A 12,756-nucleotide genomic window follows, 5' to 3' on the forward strand; every position below is an offset into this window, starting at 1 on the left:
ATACCAAGGAACCTCCCAAAGAGTCATTCAGTGTGATGTTGGATACAAAAGTGTGGTGCAGAAAGCCAATGCCCTATAGAGTAGAAATGGGTATTCTGAGGGGTTGGAGCCTCATCTGGGGTCTTCTTCTGATTCCTCATCATGGTGGGGAGATGACTGTGTTGTGAAGAGCTAGGGCAGCAGAACACAAGTTATAACAAGTCCTACTGTGCTGGAAAGGTCCCCATGATGCACTGGGTATGTGAATTCTAAGGGCTTGCCTAGCTCTGAGTGAAGAGGCCACTTCTTCCCAGGAGGCTGGTCACCAGAGAATGTATTTGCTAGATTCAGCAGCTTACAAGCATGTAGCAAGTTGGTCTGCTTTTGTAGTAAGTGTACCAACCCTGATGGAAGAAATCACAGCTCCTTTGATGCAGTTGAACCAGTATAGATAACTTTAGGACTTTTAAAGTTTTTAAAGTGACTTTTAAAATATTCTCATTTGAACCTCAAAATAACCTTGTGAAGAGGATAAGATGGATATTGTTAGCCCCATTTTACAGATGAGGAAGCTTGATTCAGAGAGATAGTCACTTGCCTATGGTTGCAAACCAATAGATATAAGAAGTAGGATTTGAACCCATGTCTTCTTGACTCTGTTATACTATGATGCCTCTTGGAAAAGGAAATGGCAAACCACTTTAGCATCTTTGCCAAGAAAATTCCATAGACAGGATGGTCCACAGGGTGATGGAGAGTCAGACACACGTATTGATTGAACAATAGGCTGTCTCTGGGGATGACCCAAATAAAAAGAAAAAGTAATTTACATTTTGATAGTGCTTTGTAGTTAACAAAACACTTTACTGGTATAAAGTGTACAAGTTATTCAGGGAAGACTAATAGCTCTGGTGTGAGGGTTTGCTGAGTCCTTTTCAGGACTGCTTTCCTTCTTTGGTGTCCACCCGCTACCCAACTCTCATCTATGGCTCCAACAAGTTGTAGCATGCTCAATGGCCATACTCTGGCAAACCATCTTAGCAGGTGAGCTAAACCAGGTGGAGGGTAACCGAAAGGCTTAAAATTTATTGGTGTGGTAGGGAGATGCCTAGGTATGTGAAGACTTCCCCTTGAGAAATAGGCAGATGAGAACAATGTGGTCTAATGGATATGAAGTTGACTGAAGTAGGTGCTGTAGAGTGCTTAGGGATTGGTTAGCCATCAAAGAAACCAAGGTCACCCACTGCATCCTGAGCCATTGCCAGTAGTCTTGATTTTTGTCTTGCCATTGGATACTGGAGAATGAAGTAAACAACTCTGTATAATTCTGCTTTGTTTAAATCCAATTTATTTGAGAGTCAAAAGTCATCACCAATGATGTCATTTGGAACCCCTTTGAGTACAAAAGACAACCACCAACCAACCAACTCACACCAATCTTAGGAAGAAGGTAGCAAAAATATTATTGTTCCCATTTTAAAGATGGGGAAACTGATGATTAGGGATTGGGGTAAAATGATTTGGCAATAGGTAGATCCTGTGATTCCAAAATATGACCAGAAACTAGGTCTTTTTCTGTCATATTGTCTAAGTAATATAATGATGGAACTTTAATAAGAAGTATGGAATAAGGAAAGAATTTTCAACAATTCAGTTCAACTGGGATTTAAGAGCCTCTTAAATGTGAGAAACTTTACTACTCATTGCTGGGACTTTAAAGATAAAAAATGAAACAGCCCCTGTCCTTAGGGAGCTCACTGACTAGAAGTGAGTATATGGAAAATATACATATATAAACAAAGAAATTGAAGCCTGAAAAGGATAATTGATTGAATCAAGATTAAATAATTAAGAACTATTCAGATCCCTTGGCTTTTACTATAGTGTTCTTTCATTTGAACTCCTCTACAAGTTCTGTGTATTAATTAAAATCTTGAATCCTTGAACTCCATCTCCCAAAATTCCTTCTTCCCTTTTACATGCATCTTTACCTTACTGTTTATATAGTTCGATAAGCTCACTCAAGCCACCCATATGGAGGGGAGGGCCAGGGGGAGGAGACCCCGAAACTATATTCAAACAACATAATGACACACGTACACAAAAGGGAAAAGGAATTTTGGGAGATGGAGTCCAAAGGTTCAAGATTCTAACTAAAACATTTGTCACCAAGACAGGCTGCTCTCATTCTTCAAATCTATATTCCCCAATAGCACAGAAGTAGGATACACTTGGAGTCAAAAGACATGGGCTCAAATTCTGAATCTGACACTTAGAACTTAGGTGATGGATGTATAGATAAGCAACTTCCCCTCATGGACCCTCAGTTTCTTTATCTGCAAAAATGGGGGAAATAATGCTTACACGATCTATGCCATAGGAAAGTACTTTGTGAAGATACTTTAAGGAACTTCATAAGTGAGTCATTATTGTTAGTATTTGGGTCACTGTTTCCCTGCCAGCAAATTTCTACCTTTGACACGATTCATTTCAAACCTAATGGTAATTAATTATCCTTTCCTAAGTCTCCTGTGGTCTAGGTCCCTTCTCTCTCAAATTCAGAAAAATTTGTAGACAAGCATATTTTCTTACAGAATACAGTTACAGAGGGAGGTTTTAAACTTATTTAGAATTCTCTTTAGGTACCCACAAAGAGCATCTTTGCAAAAATAAAGGCTGTTTTGAAGTTAGCAAAGAACTTTTCATGCATTTTTCTCACTTGATCTCCACAAGGAGCACCTGAGGTAGATGCTATATTCCCATTTTACAGGAGAGGAACTTGAGGCTTAGAGAACCTGTAACTTGCCTAGAGTCATGCAGCTAGGTAATGTCTTTGGCAGGATTTAATCCCAGGTTTTCCTATCCAGTGTGCAACACTGTCTTTCAATCTGCAACCAGTTAGATTTTGAGGGGTTAAAGAACAGTGGCTAATCCATCAGGGTTTATTGCCTACCAAGTGATAGGAACTGTGCATTTAGCATAAACAGATCTAAAATGGTATAGACCTTGCTCTCAAGGAAAGAAGGAAACAAGCATTTAGTAGGTGCCTACTAAGTGCCATGTACTGTGTTAAGCACTTCACAAATTTAATTTAATTTTTGTTTTCACAACAATAGTGAGAGGTAGGTGCTATCACCATCCCCATGCTATTATTATCCCCATTTTACAGTTAAAGAAACTGATGAAGATAGAATTTAAGTAACTTGCCCAGGGTCACACAGTTAAGTATCTGAGGATTCAAACTCAGGTCTTCCTGAATGCAGGTCCAGCACTCCATATACTATAAGCCTTTAGTGGAGTACATTGTATAGAATTCTACTCCCAAAGTCAGGAAGACCTGAGGTCAAATCTGGTTTCAGATTCTCGTTAACTTTTGACTCTGAGCAAGTCTCTTAATTATTTTGCCTCAGTTTCCTCATCTGTGAAATAGAGATAATAATAGCACTTATCTTGCAGGGTTATTGTGAGGATCAAAGGACATAATAATTGTAAATTGCTTAGCACAATGGCTGGCACATAGTGGGTGCTATGTTAATGTTAGTTATTATTATTATTATTACCAATCTTAGTAAATAAGCCATGAAGTATAGGAAATGAGTATTTGAAACTTTTCTTTTTTATATGACTAAGGATCTCACTGAACTGAGATGAAGTGAAAGTAAAATAAGAATTAATATCATAAAAATATTATCATTCTTTCTGTAAATAGTTCCTTGTGGCAAGGTCGAGTGATTTTTCTGGTGTGACCACTCCATTGATGCAGATCTCCTCTGAGTCTTCAATAGTTATAATTGAAAAAAAAAAGGTATCCCATCAGAGCTTAGCTAGTTTGGTCCTTGGATAACAGGTGCAGTTTGGGGTGGGATGGGGCAGAAGACAGAAAAGCTGTCTAGTTTGGCCGAATCATAAATTATCTCATAGAAATCAATATGAGGTCAGGACAGAAAGTCAGGGTAAAGCTAGTTTGGGAAAAGCCTTGTTGTGTCACTAAGTTATTTCTAAATCCGGTGGCCAGGTAGCCTGTGTCTGAGGCACAACTGTCAGGAATCCAGCTTCAACTTGATGTTAAAAGGAGGTGTTTGTTACGGTAGGATTTTAGTGCCAAATTGCCATTATTATTTCCAATGAATTATGTGGAAGAAAGAATGTGGGATTTGGAGTTAGAAGTTCAAATTCTGGTCACAAACTTTCACAGAATTCAAGGATTGAAAGTACTGGCTGACTTGAGAAAGAAGAAAGAGGTCAATGGAAATGTTTGTACCAATGGAGCAGACCCATGATGTATGCATGCCTATGAGAATGATTTGAACTCTGGATTTGCTACTTACTAATTGTATGAGCCTGGGAAAATTATTTAACTTCTCAATGCTTTAGGTTCTTTATCATCAAAATAAAACGGGGTTGGATTGCATGACCTTTAAGATTTTAAATTTATTATCCTAGGAATAACGACAAGTAAGATCTAAATTAAATGAAATGCCAAAAGGATAGGAATTCTGGGAAATCATACTTTTTTATTATTTCAGAAAGAGATGATATGCTAGTTATTGCATGTATTCATAATGGAATACTATTATGTCATAAGAAATGCCAAACAAGATGATCCCCCTAAAACCTGGAAAGACTTCTATGAAGTGATGCAAAGTGAAGTGAGCACAATCAGGAGACTATTATTGTATGCAAGAACAACAATAGTTTGTGCATTTGGATTGGTTTGGTCATTGATCTGGTTTGGTCATTCTGAAAAGCAATTTGTAACTATAACTATAAAGTCATTAATCTGTAATTGTGAATCAGCAATATCACTGTTAGACCTGTTCCCCAAAGAGATCAAAGGAAGAGGAAGCAGATCCACGCATACCGAAATATTTCCACCAGCTCTTTTTTTAGAACAAAGAAATAGAAACTAAAGGAGTGCTTACCAACTGAGGAATCACTCAACAAATTATGGCATATGAATGTAAGGAAATTTTATTATACTTTTAAGAAATGAGGAAGGGGACAATTTTAGAGAAACCTGGAGATATTTGCATGAGTGAAGAATGGAAGTGAATGAATCTGGAGAATAATTTATATGATGACAATAATATTGTAAGGAAAAATTACTTTGAAAGACTTAAGAATTATAACCCATATAATAGCCAAACATAATTATAGAGAACCAGTGATTAAATATTCCATTTGCCTAAGAGAGAAAGGTGATGGACTCAAGAATCAGAATAAGTTGGACATTTTGGGACATGGCCAATATTAAAATCTATTTTACTTGATTGTGTATCTTTGTTTTAAGAATATTAATTTTCTTTAAAAAATTTTTGGGGGAGTGACAAGTAAGAGGAATTTAGTGAAAGTGTTATGTGAAAAGAAATAAAAGAGGGTCATTGAAGCATATAAAAAATGGTACAGAAGAGAACAGAAGCAAAGTCAGAAAGAAGCACAGCCAAACAAGATAGCTTTGAAAGTAACTGTTGAATTTATGTCAAACATTGGTACTTCATGGTTTTGGAACTTGTTGAATCTGGTAATTGATACATTCGATTAACAAGAAAAAATTGCCTTGGTGTTAGACATTTGCTTGGCATTCAAGGAGCTTGCTAGAATTCGTGCAGTCTTGTGAAGTGTATGCCCACCCCAGCTGAAATAAAGGATGATGTGTTAACTCAGGATTGTAAAGAAGAGCTAAACACTGAGTTGCTGAGTTGCTGCAGAACCTTCAAAGGCAGCAGCAACAGCTAGAGGTTGTGGGGCAGGGAGTTTTCTGCAGTTGAGGAGGAGGCAAAGGAGGATGTCTCCACTTCATTAATCAAGAAAATGTGTGCAAAATGGGTGGAAGTGCAAAACTTTGTTGAAAAACATCACCTTGATAAAGCTTTAACAAGTAGAATTGTACATTTGTTAAAGGAGCAGACCATTTCTCACTTTAAAGGAATTTTGAAAGGCAGACAAAAATAAACATCATTGAATAGGTTTCTTGTAAAGCTTCCACCTGGTGAATCTCAAGCAGGGTTCAGTGGTGATAAGGAATACAAAAGAGAAAGAGAAACAACTCCAGAAGGGCAGTTGCCCTCAGATATTATGGAAGGGGACTCCCTCTTCCAGACAATAATATTTCTGCTCCCTAGCATCCCCTTAAGCCATGAACTCTTAATACAGGTAAAGATAAGTTAAAATTATTTTTAATCTAATTTTTAATTTATGTCTATATATTATTAATGTTTACTTAATAAAAAACAACTCAATTAATGTATACAATAGTTTATAAAGTTTAGGTTTTCTGGGTGTCTGGAAGGGATTAATTCAATTTACATGATATCTAAAGGGAAAAATTCATTTTGTATTCTACCTGCCAAATTAATGACAAGTACCAAAGTATCACTGTATTATTAAATGATCACATATTTATATTTATTATATAATTATACAGCTATACTCATTTATTCTAATGTATACTTTAAAGGGGAAGCAAAGTGCATGTTATAGAGAGTCATAATTTCAGGGAGAATCATCAAAGTTCTCTTTCCGTCAAAAGTTTTGGGGATTTGTGAGGACTGGATAGTAGATTGAGATCTGGAAGGTACTTTATAAGGGCTATCCTTTTTTAGGTGACTAAGGCCTAGAGAAGTTAAGGGACTTGATTAAGGTCATATGGAAGAGAAAGGGACAGAAAGGGACAGAAATACAGTATCTTTCATGTGGTAGGTGATTAAAAAGCACATCTAAGAAGGGCTCACTGGGAATCTTATGGTTGTATCTGCATTAATCTTAACCTTACAATTTAACTTAATTGAAGTAGAAATGCTTCATTAATAATCATCACAGATTTTTATAGAATTTTATAGTTTGTAAAAATTTTTTACATCTCATTTGAATCTTACAATAGTTATGATGTAGGTACTATCATTATCATGTCCATATTACAAATGAACTAACTGAGGTTAAGAAAAATTAAATGTTAAGATTACATAGCAAGTAGTCATTGAAGTCATTATTTGAATTCAGATCTTTTAAATTTCAAATTGGAGTACCTTTGCAATTGAACTATGTTACCTGTAGTAAAATGTTAAGGAAGCCTGAAGCGGGACTAGCTCTGGGTATCCATATATAAATATAAATGAATGAATGAATAGAAGAAATGGAAGTCTGAAAATACCTGTCCTGTTTAGTCATTTCACTTGTAAGCCAAAATAAAGAATCTTCTGTCATGAAGAGACTTCCAAAAATCTATACATAGAGTCTTGGGAAGGACATCACTTTCTAGCGAAATGAAGGTTTAATCTATCCTTAAAGCCTTCAAAAGGCAGTTGGTTCTTTAGTAGACTTCATTAATACAGAAACAAGTAGGTGTCTCTTCAGTCTTTTCTTTACTTAAATAATCTCAAATCTATTCTCTACATTTCCTCATAGACTCATATTTTCCAAGTACTTTAAGTATTTTGTTGCTTAGACTGGGACCTCCTTAACATTTTTCAATAGATTCATTTCAAGAGATATAGATTTCAGATATGAGCTCAATATCCAGGTAGTCAATGAGCTTCTCAAAAGTTGTCAAGTTTGATGAGAAGTTTCCTGAAGGGATGGGGTAAATATTGCCTTGCATCTCCTCATAATGCCCTTACTATGTCCTTGGGAAAATAGCTACTTGACCTCAGCAAATTCTTTTATTTTCCCTCGGCATTCATTTCTTTCAAAAGATAAGAAGACTAAGATTTGCTTTAGATAACATCCAGGAAGTACTTTGAGATCCTGAGATGAAGTACAACATCCTCCTTCTAAGTCAATCCTTTGAAAATGAAAAAAAAAATAGAAGAAGAAGAAAGTGGAACATGCATTTCTTGCTGAATAATTACAATGAAGGGTTCACAATCCTGTAGCATACAGACAGGAGTCCTCAGGTGATTTCTCCAGGGAAATACGTCCATATGAGTCCAGAATTCTTTTGAGTAGGAATAAAAAATGACAGAATCCACGGCTTAGTCAGGTAGTTAACTTTACATTGAATGACTTCTCTGTATAAAGACCTATGCACTATGTGGAGATCTGAAATTTAAAAAAAGATTCTATCATGTTTCCTGCCCTCTTCCCAGAGAAAATGATTTAATGGGTTAATAAGTAGAATCTCAAAGTAGATATGTGGATAGATAAAGAATTTATTAGATGTTTACTATAGGCCAACCTCTATGTTTTAAAGGTACTTACATTCTCAAAGGCGAAGTTAACATGCAAAGGAAAGTTGGAAGGGGGCTAGAGAGATATGACAAAGCTTTCAGACAATTAGTATGACTTCTAACAGATAGAGTGAAAGTTCCCTTATCAGATCCGGGGACTCAGGGGATAAGACTTCAAATTTGTGGTTGCAGGGAGATAAAAATGGTTGGAGCACAGGAAGCATGGCAAGGAGCTGGTTAGGACGTGATGGAAGCAACCCAGTTCTTGGTAAGATAAGATGAGAGGTCACCTATCAAATCTGGGATGAGATCCAGAGTTGATGTTGGGAGGTAAATGATCACAGGAAGATGACTATGAAGTAATGGAGAAGCCTAGTTCTGGAAAACATAAATACAAGGCAAAATCCTTTTCCTTTCTTTCTCTCTTTCTACCTTTCTTTCTCTCTTCCTTCCTCCCTTCCTCCCTCCCTCCCTCCCTCCCTCTCTCTCTTTCTTTCTTTCTTTCTTTCTTTCTTTCTTTCTTTCTTTCTTTCTTTCTTTCTTTCTTTCTTTCTTTTTTCCTCTGTCTCTGTCTCTGTCTGTCTGTCTGTCTGTCTGTCTGTCTGTCTGTCTCTCTCTTCCCTTCTTAGAATCTCTTACCTTCCATCTTAGAATCAACACTGCATATTGGTTCCAAGGCAGAAGAGCTGTAAGGGCTAGCCAACAGGAATTAAGTGACTGTCCAGAGTCACACAGCTAGGAAGTGTTTGAGGCTAGATTTGAACCCACAACCTCCTATCTCTGGGCCTGACTCTCAATCCACTGAGCTGCCTAGCTACCCCTCCCCTGCTTATTAGAGGCATAACCCATCTACCTTCCAGAGATTATGGTGAGGAATGAGTCTTGTATATTTTAAAACAATAGATTAATGTTAGCTATTATTCAATTCAAATAAGCATTTTAAATTACCTATTATGTATCAGGTACTGGTGTTGGGTGCCAGAAATACGACAAAGACAAAAGAGTCTCTGGCTTCTAGGAGCTAACTATGGGGAATGTACAAAGCAAATAGAAAGTAACTTTCATATGTGAAAAGTAAATTCTGTTGGCCAGAGAGAGTATTAGTATCTGGGTGACTAGGAAGATCTCTTGTAGGAAATGGTGCCTAGAATGAGCCTGGAAGAAGGAGGAACTTTATAAGGTAATGTTAAGAAGAGGAAGCATTCCTTAGAACAGCCCTTCTAATATTTGATGATAGAGATTCCCCCATCTTCTGCATTTAGGAAAGATGGAAGACAAATACGTGTTGAAGAGAAATGGAAAGTTGGCATCCAATACAGAGAATAAAAGGCAAGTGGTCAATTTGAAAAGGGTAGGAGACTGTCAGGTAAGAAACCGTGAGTCAGGATTTCAGGCAGGCAAAGCTCCCTCCTTTGGATATCCTTCCTGAAAATGCCATTGAATCTGGGCCTTTTGCTTTTAAGAATATATTTGATTAGCTGTGATGAGTCAAACCAGAAACAACATGGCGTTGTTTGCAGATGATGTCTGCAGATTGGTAGGGTAATGAGGAAAATGACAATTAGACATGGAAGGATGTCGATTTGGACTTAAGTGCCCACCAGCAGCATATGGTACATTCAATAAAGGAGAGATAAATGCAGAGCAGTAGTAATAAGCTGATGGGCATTGAGTCAGAGGAGTAGGAAGCAGGCTAGATGAGAGAGAGGTCTAGAATACAATGAATAGCAACAATGGGAGAGATAGGGAAGCATTGTTCATTTTTTATGATGCTCCTTATCTATTTACAGCACCTACAGGAAAGAAGAGGAAAGGATTTCTTTTTATGAGGAGTTTGCAGTATATCTAAATTTGTAATATAATTTAGAGCTAGAAGGAAGGACTTAGAGCTTGTCTAGTAGCGCCTTCTTATTTCATGTGATCATTCCTTCAGTATTTCTAACATAGAGTGATTCCTGGCACATAGCAGGTACTAAATAAATGCTCATTGACTTTACTTGACTTCAGGGTTATTTCTCTAATCCCCATTTGCACTGGTGAAGAGGGATCCCAGAAGTTTTTTTCTCCTCAGAGTTTTAGGGGTAAATTTAAAGAGCTGGAATTTCTAATATATTCATGAGCCCCCATCCAGTATGCTCTCTGTTTATTATTAGCCAGGCAGACTTAATTAGCAATTAGAAAGGATGTTTGCTAAAGTGATGCAGAAAGAACAATTGATGCAAAACATTTCCTCAAAAGGGGGCATAACTATCTCATTGCATATATAAGATTCTTAGGGAGAGTAGACTTTCATATAAAAAGTATATTTGGCCAAAGGACCAATGTATAACTACTGGTAACTGGAAATCCATTTCTCTCTTCATAATGAATCCATGAAGTTCCCCTTAAATTTGGCTCTCTGCTGAATTCAAAGAGTCAGTGTTTTTGTAGTCTTGAATCTACCCTTCTTCAATGTGTCTAATTTGTCTGTGGAGTGTCTCTCAGCTCCCAGTGCAGATGATGCCATTAGTCACCAGTGTTCTAGACATCCTTTGACCATCTCCAGGGGATACTATTGCTCATATTGATAGGAAGTCCAAATCTTCAAACTTTTTGGAGTTCACAGGGTTGTCATCTGGTCAGTGGGAGGAGTAAATGTAACACTTCCTCTGGGTTCACTCACACATTTTTCCCTTCTCCTTGCTGTCCTCTGATGTTGAATCTGTCTACAAAGGTCATTTTGAGCCTAGAAGCTCCCCAACCTGACTGCTTTGCTGATGGATTGCTTGAACTCCAGGTCTGGCATGCTGTTTTATCCAGTCAGTCAGTAGGTCTGATTCTCTTCAACTAGTCATAAATATTTCTTTTGTGGCATCACCTGCTTTCATCTAAAGAACAAAGCACTTTACTCCTTCCAAAGTGATTAAGGGCTCGTTTTCATTTTTGGTTAATTGATCTGTTGACTAGAGAAGTCTGTGACTCCTATGTTTAATGAGTTTTGGGTGAACTCTCGATCTTATAAATTGATGAAGGAACTGAGATTCAAAGTAGGGAAGTGATTTTCCTTAATATGAGTTTCTTCCATATGTAGGAGGCATCTGGTGGCTCAGTGGATAAAGCACAGGACCTGGAATTAGGAAGATGTGAGTTCAAATATGACTCCAGACTCTTACTTGCTATGTGACCCTGGACAAATCACTTGAATGCTTTTTGCCTCAATCTCCTCAAATGTAAAAATAGAGATAATAATAACAATAAAAAAAATAATCTACTTTGCAGGGTTGTTGTGAAGATCAAATGAGAGAATAATTGTAAGATGTGCTTAGTACAATGCTGCCACAAAGTTGGTACTATACATATGCTTATCTCCCTCCCTTTGGGTTGGTTGGTTGCTATACAAGTTTCTAACGATATATTTGAGTGGAATCTATGTAGACAGTCTCAGAAAAATAATGATTGGGGGACAATGAAAGTAGGAAGGGTCATTGGATTTGCCCATGTCACATGCCTAGCAAGAGGCTGAACCTATTATCATTTGTTACAATTCTTTGCACATAGTAGATTTATAATTGACATTTCTTACAATAGAATGTAAGCTCCTGGAGGGTGTTTCATTTTTGTCCTCATAGCTCCAATGCCTAGTACAATGTTGGACATAGATTAGGTGGTAATAGAGTCTTGTCAAATTGAATTAAATTTGTTGATTTGAGAAGGATTAGATTCTGAGCCTCAGACCTATCATTATAAAGCTTGCTCCATCAGCAAGCTTGACATCTTGACACATGCTTGACTAGGAAAGGACCAGGTAACAGGCTTTTTTAGAGTCTTAATCATCTTAATCCGCTTTTTCTGTCTGCTTAGACAGGGGTAGTATTAGAGAGATGCAAAAGATGTAATTTTTTAAAAATTATTTGTTACAAAAAATTTTCCAGGTACCTCTTTCTCCTTTTTCCTTCCCAAACTAAAGAAGACATCATTTTACATGTATATATAATATAAATATAGATATAGCCACACACATATTTTATATATGCATATATAAACTATGTCATCTATATATCTGTTTATAAGTTCTTTCTCTGGTGGTCAGCTTCATAGTTACTTTTCATCACTATTTCTGTTGCTATATATAATACTCTCTTGGTTCTGTTCATTTCATTTTTTTTTTATTTTAAACCCTTAACTTCTGTGTATTGACTTATAGGTGGAAGAGTGGTAAGGGTGGGCAATGGGGGTCAAGTGACTTGCCCAGGGTCACACAGCTGGGAAGTGTCTGAGGCCGGATTTGAACCTCCTGTCTCTAGGCCTGGCTCTCAATCCACTGAGCTACCCAGCTGCCCCCTCATTTCATTTTTCATATTTCATATATGTCTTTCCATCTTTAAAAAATAACCTGCTTATAATTTTTTACCTCATAATGGTTTTCTACCACAATCATATGCCACAACTTATTTAGCCATTCCCCAACTGATGAGCATCCCTTCAATTTCTACAACAGAGATGCTATAAATGTTTTAGAACATATAGGTTCCTGCTCTTTCTCTTTTCATAAATGGCCAGTGGAAATACTCTTAAAGTATGTCAACACATCTGATTCTGTTAAAAAAAAAAATATATATATATACATATATAC

The sequence above is a fragment of the Gracilinanus agilis genome, chromosome 1 (genome assembly GCF_016433145.1).
Source record: "Gracilinanus agilis isolate LMUSP501 chromosome 1, AgileGrace, whole genome shotgun sequence".
NCBI classification, from domain to species: domain Eukaryota; kingdom Metazoa; phylum Chordata; class Mammalia; order Didelphimorphia; family Didelphidae; genus Gracilinanus; species Gracilinanus agilis.